This window comes from Odocoileus virginianus, unplaced genomic scaffold (assembly GCF_023699985.2).
Source record: "Odocoileus virginianus isolate 20LAN1187 ecotype Illinois unplaced genomic scaffold, Ovbor_1.2 Unplaced_Contig_8, whole genome shotgun sequence".
Lineage (NCBI taxonomy): Eukaryota > Metazoa > Chordata > Mammalia > Artiodactyla > Cervidae > Odocoileus > Odocoileus virginianus.
Window position 1 is genome coordinate 1,970,621 of NW_027224325.1, and position 18,166 is coordinate 1,988,786.

Consider the following 18,166-nt stretch of genomic DNA (forward strand, 5'->3'; position numbering starts at 1 on the left):
CTCCAGGGGGATCTTCCTGACCCAGGGATTAAACCCACATCTCCTGTGTCTCTTGCACTGCAGGTGAATTTTTTACTGCTGAGCCACTGGGGAAGCCCCATTCTAGATCTATCACTCTCCAATGCCCCCAGCCCCGTACCTGATCTGAATATCAGCTTTAATTGCCTTTCTTTTTGCAGCGAATCTCAACTTCTCTGAAAGCACTCTGGCCTTAGCTCTCCTCACCAAGCTGATACAGCTCTGTCTCAGAGCCCATTCCCCTGAGGACATTTTTCCCCATGGCTTCTCAGATCCTGGAGTATTCTATGGACTGTATAGCCCATGGGGTAGCAAAGAGTCAGACACAACTGAGCGACTTTCACTTCACATCACTTCTCAGATCCTAACTGCACACATTTCCAAAGTCATAGAGAGCCTGATGGTGAAACCAAGCAGGATCCTGGGTGGGGGAGGAGGGTCCTAGGTACAAAAGTCTTTCTGTGTCCCCTGTTTTCTGGTTAGCAGAAAATAGGCTTTGTTCAGTCTCCATGACCTTCTATGAGTTCCAAAGGGCAGGTTCAAACAGTTGCTAATTAGGGAAGGGAGGGGATGCAGAGAAAAGGGAGGAAAAGTCAAGAAACAGTAGTATAGTCTTGGGGCAAGGTCCTGGTTCCCCTTCAAGGGGGGAACATATATATATGTCAAACAGTATCTTTGAACTGCTTTGAAGATACTAAAACCCCCACCAGATGGGAGAAGTCAACTGTATACTGCCACAAGCATGGAGACCTCAGACCAGCTGGACTCCCAATTCCTCACCACCAACTAATCAGAAGAATGTCTACAAGCTGATCATGCCTCTTTTTTTTTTTTGGCTGCATATGGGGTTTTGATCCCCTGGCATATGGGATCTTAATTCCCTGACCAGAGATCGAACCCATACCCTTATTGAAAGTGTGGAGTTTTAACCACTGGATGGTCAAGGAAGTCCCAGATCATGCCTTCTTTGAGCCATTACTGCAAAACTCTTCTCTATCCCCTCCAGGTGAAGATACATAGTTTTAAGGGCATTAGCCTACTCTGGTCCCCTTTGCTTGGCAAAGCCATAAAACTGTTCTTTTCTACGTCACCCCAAACTTATCTCTGAGATTTAATTTGGTGTTAGGGTACAGAAGCCAGACTTGGTTTCAATGGGCCACATTGAGTTACATTTTATGGTACAATGTTTAGGCTTGGTTTTGCTTGGAGTTGTGGTCTATTTTTGTTTGAGGAAAGGAGATGGGTAGTTTCATGTCATCATTAAAAAGTACGAATTCATGCCCTCTGGACCTTGCCATCCTACAAGAAACACAAGCTGCGCCAGTTGTCCTCCCAGATCCTAGTTTTCCCCCTTCACCTCTAACTTTCCACCATTTGCTCCAAGAATACAGTTCCTATTATAAACAAACAAAAAAATCCCAACTGCTTCTTTTTTTTTTTTCATATGGTCTTTTTTTTTTTCCATTTATTTTTATTAGTTGGAGGCTAATTACTTTACATCATTACAGTAGTTTTTGTTATACATTGAAATGAATTAGCCATGGATTTACATGTATTCCCCATCCCGGTCCCCCCTCCCACCTCCCTCTCCACCCGATCCCTCTGGGTCTTCCCAGTGCACCAGGCCCGAGCACTTGTCTCATGCACCCAACCTGGGCTGGTGATCTGTTTCACCCTAGATAATATACATGTTTCAATGCTGTTCTCTTGAAACATCCCACCCTCGCCTTCTCCCAGAGTCCACAAGTCAGTTCTATACATCTGAGTCTCTTTTTCTGTTTTGCATATAGGGTTATTGTTACCATCTTTCTAAATTCCATATATATGTGTTAGTATACTGTAATGGTCTTTATCTTTCTGGCTTACTTTGCTCTGTATAATGGGCTCCAGTTTCATCCATCTCATTAGAACTGATTCAAATGAGTTCTTTTTAATGGCTGAGTAATAATCCATGGTGTATATGTACCACAGCTTCCTCATCCATTCGTCTGCTGATGGGCATCTGGGTTGCTTCCATGTCCTGGCTATTATAAACAGTGCTGCGATGAACATTGGGGTGCACGTATCTCTTTCAGATCTGGTTTCCTTGGTGTGTATGCCCAGAAGTGGGATTGCTGGGTCATATGGCAGTTCTATTTCCAGCTTTTTAAGAAATCTCCACACTGTTTTCCATAGTGGCTGTACTAATTTGCATTCCCACCAACAGTGTAAGAGGGTTCCCTTTTCTCCACACCCTCTCCAGCATTTATTGCTCGTAGACTTTTGGATAGCAGCCATCCTGACTGGCGTGTAATGGTACCTCATTGTGGTTTTGATTTGCATTTCTCTGATAATGAGTGATGTTGAGCATCTTTTCATGTGTTTGTTAGCCATCTGTATGTCTTCCTTGGAGAAATGTCTGTTTAGTTCTTTGGCCCACTTTTTGATTGGGTCATTTATTTTTCTGGAGTTGAGCTGGAGGAGTTGCTTGTATATTTTTGAGATTAATCCTTTTTCTGTTGCTTCGTTTGCTATTATTTTCTCCCAATCTGAGGGCTGTCTTTTCACCTTGCTTATAGTTTCCTTTGTTGTGCAAAAGCTTTTAAGTTTCATTAGGTCCCATTTGTTTATTTTTGCTTTTATTTCTGAAATTCTGGAATGTGGGTCATAGAGGATCCTGCTGTGATTTATGTCGGAGAGTGTTTTGCCTATGTTCTCCTCTAGGAGTTTGATAGTTTCTGGTCTTACATTTAGATCTTTAATCCATTTTGAGTTTATTTTTGTGTATGGTGTTAGAAAGTGTTCTAGTTTCATTCTTTTACAGGTGGTTGACCAGTTTTCCCAGCACCACTTGTTAAAGAGGTTATCTTTTTTCCATTGTATATCCTTGCCTCCTTTGTCGAAGATAAGGTGACCATAGGTTCGTGGATTTATCTCTGGGCTTTCTATTCTGTTCCATTGATCTATATTTCTGTCTTTGTGCCAGTACCATACTGTCTTGATGACTGTGGCTTTGTAGTAGAGTCTGAAGTCAGGCAGATTGATTCCTCCAGTTCCATTCTTCTTTCTCAGGATTACTTTGGCTATTCGAGGTTTTTTGTATTTCCATACAAATTGTGAAATTATTTGTTCTAGTTCTGTAAAAAATACCGTTGGTAGTTTGATAGGGATTGCATTGAATCTATAGATTACTTTGGGTAGTATAGCCATTTTGACAATATTAATTCTTCCAATCCATGAACACGGTATATTTCTCCATCTGTTTGTGTCCTCTTTGATTTCTTTCATCAGTGTTTTATAGTTTTCTATGTATAGGTCTTTTGTTTCTTTAGGTAGATATACTCCTAAGTATTTTATTCTTTTTGTTGCAATGGTGAATGGTATTGTTTCCTTAATTTCTCTTTCTGTTTTCTCATTGTTAGTGTATAGGAATGCAAGAGAGTTTCTGTGTGTTAATTTTATATCCTGAAACTTTACTGTATTCATTGATTAGCTCTAGTAATTTTCTGGTAGAGTCTTTAGGGTTTTCTATGCAGAGGATCATGTCATCTGCAAACAGAGAGAGTTTCACTTCTTCTTTTCCTATCTGGATTCCTTTTACTTCTTTTTCTGCCCTGATTGCTGTGGCCAAAACTTCCAAAACTATGTTGAATAGTAGTGGTGAGAGTGAGCACCCTTGTCTTGTTCCTGATTTCAGGGGGAATGCTTTCAATTTTTCACCATTGAGGGTGATGCTTGCTGTGGGTTTGTCATACATAGCTTTTATTATGTTGAGGTATGTTCCTTCTATTCCTGCTTTCTGGAGAGTTTTAATCATAAATGGATGTTGAATTTTGTCAAAGGCTTTTTCTGCATCTATTGAGATAATCATATGGTTTTTATCTTTCAATTTGTTAATGTGGTGTATTACATTGATTGACTTGCAGATATTAAAGAATCCTTGCATTCCTGGGATAAAGCCCACTTGGTCATGATGAATGATTTTTTTAATATGTTGTTGGATTCTGTTTGCTAGAATTTTGTTAAGGATTTTTGCATCTATGTTCATCAGTGATATTGGCCTGTAGTTTTCTTTTTTTGTGGCATCTTTGTCTGGTTTTGGAATTAGGGTGATGGTGGCCTCATAGAATGAGTTTGGAAGTTTACCTTCTTCTGCAATTTTCTGGAAGAGTTTGAGTAAGATAGGTGTTAGCTCTTCTCTAAATTTTTGGTAGAATTCAGCTGTGAAGCCATCTGGTCCTGGGCTTTTGTTTGCTGGAAGATTTCTGATTACAGTTTCGATTTCCTTGCTTGTGATTGTTTTGTTAAGATCTTCTATTTCTTCCTGGTTCAGTTTTGGAAAGTTATACTTCTCTAAGAACTTGTCCATTTCTTCCAAGTTGTCCATTTTATTGGCATAGAGCTGCTGGTAGTAGTCTCTTATGATCCTTTGTATTTCAGTGTTGTCTGTTGTGATCTCTCCATTTTCATTTCTAATTTTGTTAATTTGGTTCTTCTCCCTTTGTTTCTTAATGAGTCTTGCTAATGGTTTGTCAATTTCGTTTATTTTTTCAAAAAACCAGCTTTTAGCTTTGTTAATTTTTGCTATGATCTCTTTAGTTTCTTTTGCATTTATCTCTGCCCTAATTTTTAAGATTTCTTTCCTTCTACTCACCCTGGGGTTCTTCATTTCTTCTTCCTCTAGTTGCTTTAGGTGTAGAGTTAGGTTATTTATTTGACTTTTTTCTTGTTTCTTGAGGTAGGCCTGTAATGCTATGAATCTTCCCCTTAGCACTGCTTTTACAGTGTCCCATAGGTTTGGGGTTGTTGTGTTTTCATTTTCATTCATTTCTATGCATATTTTGATTTCTTTTTTTATTTCTTCTATGATTTGTTGGTTATTCAGAAGTGTGTTGTTTAGCCTCCATATGTTTGAATTTTTAATAATTTTTTTCCTGTAATTGAGATCTAATCTTACTGCACTGTGGTCAGAAAAGATGACTGGAATGATTTCAATCTTTATGAATTTACCAAGACTAGATTTATGGCCCAGGATGTGATCTATTCTGGAGAAGGTTCCGTGTGCACTTGAGAAAAAGGTGAAGTTGATTGTTTTGGGGTGAAACGTCCTATAGATGTCAATTAGGTCTAGCTGGTCCATTGTGTTCATTAAAGTTTGTGTTTCCTTGTTCATTTTCTGTTTAGTTGATCTATCCATAGTTGTGAGTGGGGTATTAAAGTCTCCTACTATTATTGTGTTACTATTAATTTCCTCTTTCATACTCGTTAGCGTTTGCCGTACATATTGCGGTGCTCCTATGTTGGGTGCATATATATTTATAATTGTTATATCTTCTTCTTGGATTGATCCTTTGATCATTATGTAGTGTCCATCTTTGTCTCTTTTCACAGCCTTTATTTGAAAGTCTATTTTATCTGATATGAGTATTGCGACTCCTGCTTTCTCTTTTGGTCTCCGTTTGCGTGGAATATTTTTTTCCAGCCCTTCACTTTTAGTCTGTATGTGTCCCTTGCTTTGAGGTGGGTCTCTTGTAGACAGCATATATAGGGGTCTTGCTTTTGTATCCATTCAGCCAGCCTTTGTCTTTTGGTTGGGGCATTCAACCCCCAACTGCTTCTTAAAAGGATAGTTTATGCTTATTATACTGAAATAGTTGCTATTTATATCAAGTTTTCCAGGCATGAAAAAGTGCATAGAGTAAGTATTTTTGTGGCTTTAAAATATAAACAGAGTGCTCACTTTGGCAGCACATATACTAAAATTGGAACGATACAGAGAAGATTAGCATGGCCCCTGTGCAAGGATGACACGCAAATTCATGAAGCGTTCCATATTTTTACTAACGCATGTATATGGAATTTAGAAAGATGGTAACGATAACCCTATATGCAAGACAGAAAAAGAGACACAGATGTATAGAACAGACTTTTGGACTCTGTGGGAGAAGGTGAGGGTGGGATGATCTGAGAGAACAGCATTGAAACATGTATATTATCAAGTGTGAAACAGATCGCCAGTCCAGGTTGGATGCATGAGACAAGTGCTCAGGGCTGGTGCACTGGGATGACCCAGAGGGATGAGATGGGGAGGGAGGTGGGAGGGGGGTTCAGGATGGGGAACACATGTAAATCCATGGCTGATTCATGTCAATGTATGGCAAAAACCACTATAATATTGTAAAGTAATTAGCCTCCAACTAATAAAAATAATTGGGGGAAAAAAAACAAAGCAAATTGAAAGCAAAAATAAAATAAAATATAAACAGAAATAATTCTATTGGTAATTGGAAAATTATAAAAATATTGGTAAGAATCAAGTTTGCTGCTACAGGAATTGCAAGCAAAGATTTTTAAAGGCAATACATTGGTTTATTGATCAGGAATTATTGAACAATTAGATCTGGGGACATGGAAAGTAATTACTCTCTCATCCTTGTTGTTGTTCAGTTACTAAGTTGTGTCTGACTCTTTGCAACCCCATGGACTGTAGCCTGTCAGGCTCCTCTGTCCATGGGATTTCCCAAGCAAGAATACTAGAGTGGGTTGCCGTTTCCTTCTCCAGAGGATCTTCCCAAGCCAGGGATCAAATCTGCATTTCCCGCATTTGCAGGCGGATTCTTTACCACTGAGCCACCAGGGAAGACCTGGTGGGCTTTCTCATCCTTAGGATACTGCTATCCCAGGCTACTGTCAGTACCACCCACCAAGGGGACCCCATCAACTCTGGAGCCAGGCATTGAGGAAGGGGTGGAGTGAAAGCCCGAGAGTGGGAGTCCAGAGGAAAAAGCAGGTCTGTGCACCTCTTTGGTTCCTAAAACCAAGGTCCCCACCAGCCCACAGTCTCTCTTTTCCTAAGAGCAGAGCAAAGGCACTTTAAAGACTGTTATCTGTCAAGAGATATGAACCATTTGCAGATTACTATGAAAGTTTACACAAATCTGATTATCACCCCAGTGAACCAAATTACAGTAAATTCGTCCAACAAGATTAACATCAAATAGATTTGCTGAGTTTACTGCCAGCAGCCTTGGCCAGTAGTGGAGAAAAAGTAGAGTAAACAGAGACTTCTGTTGCTTTTTTAGGGCTTTCCTTCATTCTCCTTCTCTCTCCCCACTCCCTGAAACTTCTAGATCTTCAAGGGTAAGAGCACATGAATCACACATGCCATTCATTCAGTGATCAGCATCCATGGGGGCAGTTTCATCTGTTTTCCCCCACATCCTGCCCTGTCCTTTCCTCCTGCCAAACAGCAATCAGCCCTCTTTATCTTAGCAACTTTGTCTTTCTTTTTTCTTTGGCATTTCCTGCCCACTGCTGCTGCTAAGTCGCTTCAGTTGTGTCCGACTCTGTGCGACCCCATAGACGGCAGCCCACCAGGCTCCCCCGTCCCTGGGATTCTCCAGGCAAGAATACTGGAGTGGGTTGCCATTTCCTCCTCCATTCCTGCCCACTGGGGAGTCCTAATTGAGCCAAGAGTTGGAGCTGAGATGAAAGTGTTTTTTCCTCCCAGAGGTGTGGGTATGGGTTAAGTGTGATTTGACCAGTAACTGGGCACAGCCTGGGGGTGGTCCTGCCTCCATCATTACACAACTCAGAAATTTAATCAAGATCTAAATCTAAAGCCATTCCCCTTTGGAGTGACCTGCCCAGCTTTCTCTTTGTCATTTGATTTCTAAATCTTTCTTTAGTATACTAGAAAAGTGGGACTGGCCATTAGTCACAAATGTCGATTATCACCCTGTAAGTGATGTCACATAACTAACTGCATCTCCTTTAACTTCACCACAGCCTAGCTGGGGAGGTGGATTGTTATCTCTCTTTTACAGAAGATGAAGATGAGGCTCAAAGGATACCAAGCCAGGCTGGGATTCTGATGAGACCTCAGTGGACTCCGCGCATGCTCTGCCACATAACCTTGGCATTTACCTCCACACTCCAAAGATGCCACTTAGAACATCTGCATGTCTGGCAAACCAGAAGTACCAGAGAGTTGAAGGAGCAGCCCTCCACAAATGACAACAGGATAGGGCATAAGAACCTAGCCTCCTCGTCCTCAGCTGAGATGACTCTACAGCATGCGCCACACCAACTCCTATGGCTCCCCAGCAGGATAGGACTCCAGGTGTCCACAGTGGTAACTGGCTTGGGAACAGCCCTTTATTGGCTTTCTTTCTTTCCTTATCTCACTTTCCCAACCCTCACGAATGTTTCCTGGGATCACCTCCCCAAAACATTCTGCATCCACATCTATGTCTCAGGGTCCGCTTAGGCAAAACTCAAGCTAAGACAAATCACTTCAATTTTTGTTGCTCTAACTTCTGGCCCGGCGGTGGAAGCAACAGCAGTAGTTGAGGGGAGCAGGGCTCCCCTAGAGCCTCCATCGAGGTGGGTCCCAAGTAGAATGACCTGCCCTCACAAGAAGGTGCTAATCTCACTACTGACCAGTGTGGGATGAGTGAGGTGTGCTCGTGAAAGGGCAATGGAGAGAATTTGGCACTGTAAGTCAGGACACCTCGTATGAGACAGTGAAAAATACTTTGCAAAAACCCAGGTTCGTAGTGCGTTTATTCAACTTTTAAAAAATGTTTGCTTTTCAGTTGATAATCCTAGCTGAGTGACCTCAGGCGAACCGCTTAAACACTCTGTATTGTTCATCCATCCATTCATTCCTCAGACATTTCTAAAGCTGTGTGGCAGGTACAGTGCTAGGTGCACAGAGGTAGAGATGTTTCTGCTCTCTGGGAGCTCCCAGCCTGGAGGTGCAGACCCACAACTCAAGGCACAGCAAGGAGGACATGGAGGGACCTCCCGTAAATCAGACCGAGCAGCAGTAAATAAAATTCTATGTAATGGTATTTGACAGCTGATGAGGCACATTTACAATGATTTATTAAGCATGTGTTTATTGAGCTTCCATGCCAGGGACCCTTCCGGGTGCTGGGAACACAATAATTAACAGGGAAGACATACTTCTGTTCCCTGGAGCATGACGTGTGTAGGTCAGACAAGTAAACAGGAAATTTCCATCATCACACCTCACCCTCACAATAGCCATGTGAAGTAAACAAGGCTGAGATTCTGCTCCCAATTTATAATTTAGGAGACTGAGTTCCATAGAAGAATGATGACTTGCTCAAAGTCACAGTTAGATCATGGTGGCACCAGGACCCCAGGAAGGTGGCACCAGGACCCCAGGAAGGTCCCACCCCAACTCCAAGCCACTGGCTTTCCAGAGACAAATGTTACACCAGACAAATGTTGCAAATGTTACCCTAATCAGAGTTAGAATAAAGGAAGCCAGGGGGACCTCAGAAGGTGTGAGGAAGATGGGGAGGTGGCCCTGAATGCCCTAGCAATGCCCCCCAAGCAGGAGATTTAGAAACAATTAGACAAATGAGCTTGGAACTCTCTGGCCACAAATCAATCAGGAGGGTCTTCATTTTTCACAATAAATCCCTTCCACTGTCTCCAGCCCCTTCAGAAAGGTTTGCCTCAGGCTTCCTCAGACACTGATTCATTTGTTCTGGGAGGAAATAACCCATCTTTGGGTTCTTTTGTGATCCTACCTCCCTCCATAGCTCCCATCTGCTTCCTTCAAACCTAGAAATAAGAAGACTGCAGGGGATAAAAACGAGCCTGCAGATAGGCTGCCACTGATCTGAATGTCCCATATTGAAATCTTCCCTTGAAACATGGCTTAGGGGGCGGTAGAGACAGGTTGCCAAAACCTCTGATAAAATACAAACAGCTGTGGGAGGTGGCTTTAACCGGAAATGCGTAAGGGGAGTCATGAATAATCTGGCCTTTCATCAAGCAGAGCCAGATGTTGGGGCTGGTGGAGGAGGGCTCATAGGGAGCAGGAATGACAGATTCGCAAACTCTTTTCTAGGAGTAGGAGGCACAGGTTTCCAGGTACAGTGTGAAAATCTCAGGCCAGGGTCAAGGGAATGACCTTGGATACATTCTGTCTAGGCAGCCAAAATCCTTATTTAGAGAAGCCCAATAACCAGTTTAGAGGCTCTGCATTCAATTCTACTCTGTGTGCAGGGGTGGGGGTGGGAGGTGGACCTTCCCATGCCAACAAACAATAGGGTCTCTACAAATATAATCAAGTTAAATGAAATCATACTGGATTAGAATGGAATGTAATCCAGTGACTGGTGGCCTTAGCAGAAGAGAGAAATGTAGACAGAGAGACAAAGAAAGCCAGGCCACGTGATGACAGAGGCAGAGATTGGAGTAATGCAGGTACAAGCCAAATAATGCCAAGGATTCACCACCAGAAGCTAGAAAGAGTCAAGGCAGGATTCTTCCTTAGAGCAGTCAGAGGGAGGCAGGGCCTTGCCAACACTTAGATTTTAGACTTCTAGCCTCCAGAAATGTGAAAGAATAAATAAATTTCTAAGCCACCCAGTTTGTGGTACACATTGTTACAGCAAACCCAAGAAAGTAATACAGAGAGATGAATAAATACATATGTAGTTACTCATGTTTTTAAAACTAAATAATGGAACAACTAATTAGCTGTTGGGTGACCTAGGAATGACATCTTAGAATGACTGGGGGGACTTGACTCTGTGCCATGCGTCTCTGACAGGCTTAACCAGGCATGTTCCCAAGCACGAATGAGTAAGCAGAAATAGCCAAGAAGCCTTAATGACTGGGTTTGAAACTGGCATACCATTGCTTCTGCTTCATTCTGTTGACCAAAGATAGACACGAGACCAGCCTAGATTCAAAGGCAAGTAAAACAAACTTACCTTCTTTAGGGAAAGACTGAAAAAGACACATGGCAATATGGTGTGTATGCAGAAACACATACAGTGAAGAATTCAAGCCATTAAAGCAGTCTACCCCACCAAAATATATAGAGGGATGAAGCAAGTGAGTCATTATATTCATGTTTTTATGATAAAATTTCAGAATAAGAGGCAAGAGATACAAACCCAGTAAGATGCAAACACAAAAACCCAGGAAGTTAAGGATAAATTCTCTCATAAATATTTTGAAACAACAGTATAAACTCTAACAAAGAGAAAAATAGATTTTATTTTTTATTTAATTTTTAAGAAATACCATATTTTAAAAATTTTTCTAAGAAATATGTATTTCTCAGCTCTGTTCAAAAAGACCTAGAAGCCTACTGTATAGCACAAGGAACTATATTCAGTATTCTGTGATAAATCATAATGGAAAAGAATGTAAAAAAAGAATGTCTATATGTGTATAATGAGTTCCTTAGCCATACAGCAGAGATTGGCACAATGTTGTACATCAATTATACTTCAATTAAAAAATTGATAAGTTTTTTAAAAAACCTAGAAGCCATGCCAAGTCTATAGCAAGGAGGACTGCTACTAATCATGCTGTTCTCAAATATACTTCCTACTAAAAGGAACCAAGACTAATTGGAGAAATGGGTAATTCCAGTCTGGAGCTGGAGATGTACATGATAAGCCCAAGTCTTCTTGTCTGAAACCAATGGCAACTCTTAAAGACTTCTGGGGTTATGTCAAAAAGACATAGCAGTCAACATGATCAGGCCCCACTAGCCAATGGTGGGAAATATGAGTATCAAAAAAATAGTGAGAGCAGCGGACTATAACATGTCAAATGTAACAAATCAAAGAGTTCATATTTATACTTTAAAATAAAAAATTCATCATTTGTCACCTTTGGAGGTTTTGGGGACACTAAATCATTTTTCTAAAAATTATTAAATAAAAAGAAAAAAGTCAATGAAACATTTATCCTACCTTTCTTATAAAAATTGTATTCAGGTTAACTACATTAGATGACCACATTATGGTCATCTAATGGCCATTAATTATGGTTAACCACATTAATTGAAGAATCATAAATAATAATTTCAGAAGAAATTATTGAAATAGAAAACCACCATCCTTCTAACTCATGATAAAATAATAAATCTAGGTGACCATTACGCTTTTTGTTCCATTATCAATCTTAACTTCAATAAAAGTGGGACAAACAAATATCATGTCCCCCCAATACTATATAACATAAGTTTCAATGCATTTATTAAAAAATATGAAACAGAATCTAACTGTCTTTACTTGTGTAACCCTAGAAGCAGACCCTGAAACTAGGATTCATTTTAAGCAGCTTAGTTGGGAGATGACCCCAGAAAACTCAGCAAGGGGGTGGGAAGGAGAGACAGGTTGGGTAATGCCCAACCTCACTGGAGAACAATTGACAGTGTAGAATACATTTCAGACTTATCCCAGTTGAGCAATGAGGAAGCTGGGGACTTTATTCACCAACACATGGCACATTAGTTGAAGACTGTGTGGAACCCTATACCAAGGTCACAGGTGCAAGGCCTTGGACCAAGGCCACAAATGTGGAGCCCCTCACTAAGGTCATCTCTGGAACTGACTGAGCCATAGCAACAGTTGCCATGAGCCCCCCTGATCTAAACCAGCCAGCTCCCTGACCCCATTCCCTGGTGGCTCAGATGGTAAAGAGTCTGCCTGAAATGTGGGAGACCTGGGTTTGATCCCTGGGTTGCGATGATCCCCTGGAGAAGGAAATGGCAACCCAGTATTCTTGCCTGGAAAATCCCATGGATGAAGGAGCCTGGCAGGCTACAGTCCATGGGGTTGCAAAGAGTTGGAAATGACTGAGCGACTTCGCTTTCACCTTCATAGCACCCTAACCAATCACCTAATGCCACCCTTCCAGCAGGAATTTTCTTTGTCTTGAGGCTGTAAAAATTGGCTACTAACCCATGAAGGGGTCAGCTCTCCCTGTTCGATCAGGAGGTTGGCCCGCTGTGCTTCAGCACCCTCGTTATCTCTGCTTTTTGTTCTAAATAAACTCATTCCTTTCTGTGTCTGGAAATTCTGTGTTTCTTCCTCAAATTAATGGCTTTAAAGAATGGGGGAGAGGTCAAAGACATTTAGAACAGACTTGTGGTTGCCAGGGGGTGGTGGGAGAGGGATGGAATGGGAGTTTGGGGTTAGTAGATGAAAACTATTACATATAGAATGGGTGAACAACAAGGTCCTACTGCATAGCACAGGTAACTATATTCAAAATTCTGTGACAAACCATAGTAGAAAAGAATGAAAAAGTATAGATATAGATTGATATATATATATATATAAACTGAATCACTTTGCTATACAGCAAAAACTAACACAACATTGTAAATCAACTATATTTCTATTTTTTAAAAACCCAGGGGAGTGGTATAGATTAAAAGAGACTTAAGACTTGTATCAACCAAATACAACGTGCAAACTTTGGATCCTCATTTACACAAAAGAACTGTAAAAAGACATTTTTTTTTCTGGGATCAGAAAAAAATTGAGCATAGACTGACTATTAGATGATATGAAGACACGACTGTTAATTTAACTGAATGTGATTCAGGAATGGTGGCAATGTTATTTTTTAAGTCCTTATCTGTTAGAGATTTTAAGAATAGCTGAAGCAAATATGGCAAAATGTTAGCAGTTATTAAATACAGGTAATGAGTGTATGGAAATTCATTATACCAGTCCACCTACTTTTCCATCTGTCCAAAGTTTTATAAGAGAGAAAAAGGGGAAGGAGGAGGGGGAGAAGGAGTGAAGGGGAAGGGGGACACCAGACGACCTGGGTTTGAATCTTGGCTCTAGGACTTTCTAGCTGAGTAAATTTGAATAAGTTAGTTTAACTCTCTGCATATTTTTCCATCTGCAGAGTAGTCTAATAATAGTGCCTAATTCATAAGGCTGGAATTCATAAGGATTAAGCAGTTAATATCAGTAAAGTGCTTAGAACAGTGCTCAGTAGAATTAGCTATTAGTATTCCACTGGGACAGAAGTCCAATGTACTATACGCTGGGAATGCAGACCTCTGGACCAATCAAATCTGACTTGGGGGTGAAGCTCAGTACACACACGGCAGCTCTCTCTGGAATGGCTAAGTGAAGAGGAAGCAGCGTTCTGGGAATGGTCATCTCAAGAGAAGGAAAGTGGGGACTTCCCTGGTGGTCCAGTGGTTAAGGCTTTGCCTTCCAATGCAGGGGTGTGGGTTCAATCCCTGGTCAGGGAGCTGAGATCCCACATGCCTCATGGCCAAAAAACTAAACCACAAAGCAAAAGCAATACAGTAAATTCAATAGACTTTAAAAATGGTCAACAAAAAAGTTACCTTAAAAAAAAAAAAGACACACAGAGAGAAGGAAAGTGTAGTACTGGGCAGATGAAACATTTGCAGAGGGGGTGCACTTCACCACCAGGAAAGACGCAGAAGATACTCACAAATGCACTGCGGAGGGAGGGTGAAGCAGAGCCCCGAGCTTTCTGGAGTGTCCCTTGGAGAGCACCAGGGAGAGAAGCTGGGGAGGGAGGGTGAAGCAGAGCCCCGAGGTTTCCGGAGTGTCCCTTGGAGAGCACCAGGGAGAGAAGCGGGGAAGCAAGGGCTAGTGCTTCTTTCTCTGCAAGTGACACAGGGGACTCCAGGGCCTGGGCATCAGGTGCAGCATATACTCAGGAGTAAGGCCCTGCTGGCGACTCGCTGTGAATGGCTGCAAGTGAGGCCCGTCATGCTGCTTCTAATGACTCGTTCAGCAAGGCGAGTGGTGTACACATCTGAAAAAGTTTATAAGACCAACTGTATATCTTTCTGCCTCCCCTCGAGCCTCTGAAACCAAAGGAGGCATTAATGCCCCACCCTGACTAAGAGGTCTCTGTTTTAGTTCCTCCCCAACACACTCAAGACACTTAGTCCAAGTGAGAATAGCTTTTGTAGAATGGCTTTAGACTAATCTGGTCTCCTTTCCCTCTCTCAGGGATCCTGGCAGGTGGAAAGCCCTTTGCTAGGTTCTGGGGAGAAAACTTACTAACACTCCCTCAAACAGCCTGCTGGGCTCTTAAGAGAATTCTCTGGCAAAGGGAGGCAACTGCTGCTGTTTCTTCTCACGGTTCACCCCAAACTGACTATTTCAGTCTCTCCTGGACTTGAGTGCCTTTTGGGTGAGCACCAGCCTTGATACACACATTTCCAGGAGCTTGGGAATGAATAGAACAGCTGTGGGACAATGGCAAGAAGTGTTACTTTGCAGTTGGGCTAACTGGTTTCAGTTCCTAGCTCTGCCTTCTAATTGCTTATTTACTCATTTGTTTATTTATTTATTTTCCTTGGAAAAGTTAGTTAACCCCTCTGAGCCTGTTTTCTTATTTGTAGAATGAGAATAATAATGAAACCTTGACTACCCATGGCTGCTGTGAGATCAAGTGTGATAACGGGAGAGTAGAGGAACTCTTCAAAATTTAATTTTATGCAGAGCCCCAGTACAAAACAGATTGCTTACATGAATACCTGTGGTTGTTCATATAATTTATATGAATCCATAGTTTTACATTTTATAAAAATATATGTGCTTTTTAAGTTAAGATTTATAATATTAATACACATTTAGGCTCAATTAATCTACGACAAAGGAAGCAGAAAGAAGAAAGAAGAAAGCACAGTCTTTTCAGTAAGTGGTGCTGGGAAAACTGGACAGCTACATGTAAAAGAATGAAATTAGAACATTCTCTAATATCATATACAAAAATAAACTCAAAATGGATTAAAGACCTAAATGTAAGACTGGATACTATAAAACTCCTAGAGGAAAACATAGGCAGAACACCCTTTGACATAGATTGAAGCAATATCTTTTTGGATACCTCTTATAAAGTAAAAGACATAAAAACAAAAATAAACAAATAGAACCTCATTAAACTTACAAACTTCTGCACAGCAAAGGAAATCATCAACAAAACCAAAAGACAACCTACTGACTGGGAGAAAATATTTGCAAAAGATATGACTGATAAGGGATGAATATCCAGCATATATAAATAGCTCATACAGCTCAACACTAAAAAACAAACAACCCAGTTTTAAAGTAGGCAGAACCATGAAGGAAAGTTACATGGCTCAAAATAGCCTGGAGTTAAAACTTCCTTCCAGGTCCTCTCCACTATTCTACACAAAACAAAGAACTCTCTCACCTGAAGAAAAAAAATGGACATTAAGGTTGATTACACCCAGCTCCCAGCCAGTCCCAGCCTCTGGCCGATCTCCAGAATTCCTTGCCCCAGCCATTTAAGAGATAACTACTCCGAACAACCTTGGAGAAGAACAGGCCCCCTTAAGACAGTAGATTTCCACATATATGCCTATATATACTTCTTTTCTTGGGTTAGTGCAGCAGCTCACTAATCTGACTGCTGCCCCTTCTCGCCTCATTAAAGGTGATCTGTTCCTGTAAAGTGCCGGTCTCATTCTTTTTCTGAACCTCGCCTTCTCTAACTCCCTTACCCTATAAACCGAATAGATTTTTTCCAAAGAGGAAATGTAGTTGACAACAGGGATATGAAAAGATGCTCAATGTAGCTAATAATCAGGAAGATGAAATCAAAACCACCCTGAGATATCACCTCACACCTGTCAGATGGCTATTATCAAAAGTCTGCAAATAACAAAATGTATGCAAGGATGTGAAGAAAAAGCAATGCTTATACACTACTGATGCAGATGCAAATCGGTGTATCCACTGTGGAAAACAGTTATGAAGGTGTCTCAAAAGACTAAAAATAGAACTAACATAGACCCAGCAATTCCGCTTCTGGGTCTATATCTCCCCAAACCCCCAAACCACTAATTCAAAAAGATACATGCACCCCAATGTTCAAGCAGCATTATTTACAATTGCCAAGACATGGAAACAACCTGTGTCCATCAGCAGATGAATGGATAAAGAAGATATAATATATATATATATATAATGGAATACTACTCAGCCATAAAAAAGAATGAAATTTTGCCATTTGTAGCAACATGGATGGACTTGGAGGGCATTATGCTAAGTGAAATAAGTCAGACAGAGAAAGATAAATACTGTATGATATTGCCTTATATATGGAATCTAAAAAAACACAACAAACTACAATGAATATTAGTGAATATAACATAAAACTACTTAATATAATGTGAAACTAGTGAATATAATATAAAAGATGCAAACACAGATACAGAGAACAAACTAGTGGTTACCAATGGGGGAGGGGCAGTATACGAGTGGGTGTAAGATAAGTTCAAGGATGTATTGTACATTTTGCAATAACTTTGTAAATGGAAAATAACCTTTAAAATTTTTATAAACCTTTAAAAACTTTTAAATAAAAATTTAAAAATTAAAAAATATTAACTTATTAAAGTCAATAACTATAATAAGAGATTTCTTTGATGAATAGAAAGATTTTTAAATTGAGATATTGGGCAATAGTTGCAATCTCATGTATCCTGTTTATTTCTCAACTTTATTTTGTTACACAGAATAAAAATCTTAATTCACAAACAGTAGTAGTTGTAAATAGCAGCAGTGTTGCAAACTTAGCGTCCTCTTTAAATCTTTAATTACAGAAGTGTCAAAGAAGAATAAAGAGGATTTTCCTTCAAATAGAATCAGTGTAACAATTTCCAATAGCAGCTTAAATTGATGGGCAGACCCGGTCTGTTCTGAAGAAGCAGTAGACAACTGTTGTGTGGCGACAAGAGCACTAACCTCAGAATAAGGATTCCCTTGGCTTCTAAGTGGTATTGGTGGTAAAGTATCCGACTGCCAACACAAGAGAAGCAAGACACATGGGTTTGATCCCTGGGTTGGGAAAATCCCCTGAAGTAGGAAATGGCAACCCACTCTAGTATTCTTGCCTGGAAAATGCAATGGACAGAGGAGTCTGGAGGACTACAGTCCACTGGGTTGCAACAGCTGGATATGACTGAGCACACAAGGAACCCCTTAACGGGGAGACCGAACAAGACACCTGGCCTCTCGGAGCTGAGGTTTTCTCATCTGTAAATGGATGCGGTAACTTGCAGGTTGTGGTAAGGATTTTACAAAACTATGTATGTAGAGTCTCTAATGCTGAACCTCAAAAATTATCACTTAATCTCAAGTTTGGGGTTAGCAGATGCAAACTCTTATATATAGAATGGATAAGCAACAGAGTCCTACTGTATAGCTTTGTTGTTTAGTCGCTGAGTCATGTCAGATTCCTGTGACTCCATGGACTTTAGCCCGTCAGCCTCTTCTGTCCATAGGATTTCCCAGACACAGGGAACTATATTCAATATTCTGTGATAATGGAAAAGAATATAAAA

General features: G+C 40.7%; 1 non-coding gene across 1 annotated transcript; it reads left to right on the plus strand.

The window, feature by feature from the left end:
* The first annotated feature begins 5,729 nt into the window (after positions 1-5,729).
* Positions 5,730-5,836, plus strand: LOC139033912 (U6 spliceosomal RNA). The gene has a single exon (XR_011486399.1). It is a non-coding gene; the product is annotated as a U6 spliceosomal RNA (small nuclear RNA).
* Positions 5,837-18,166: the final 12,330 nt, after the last annotated feature.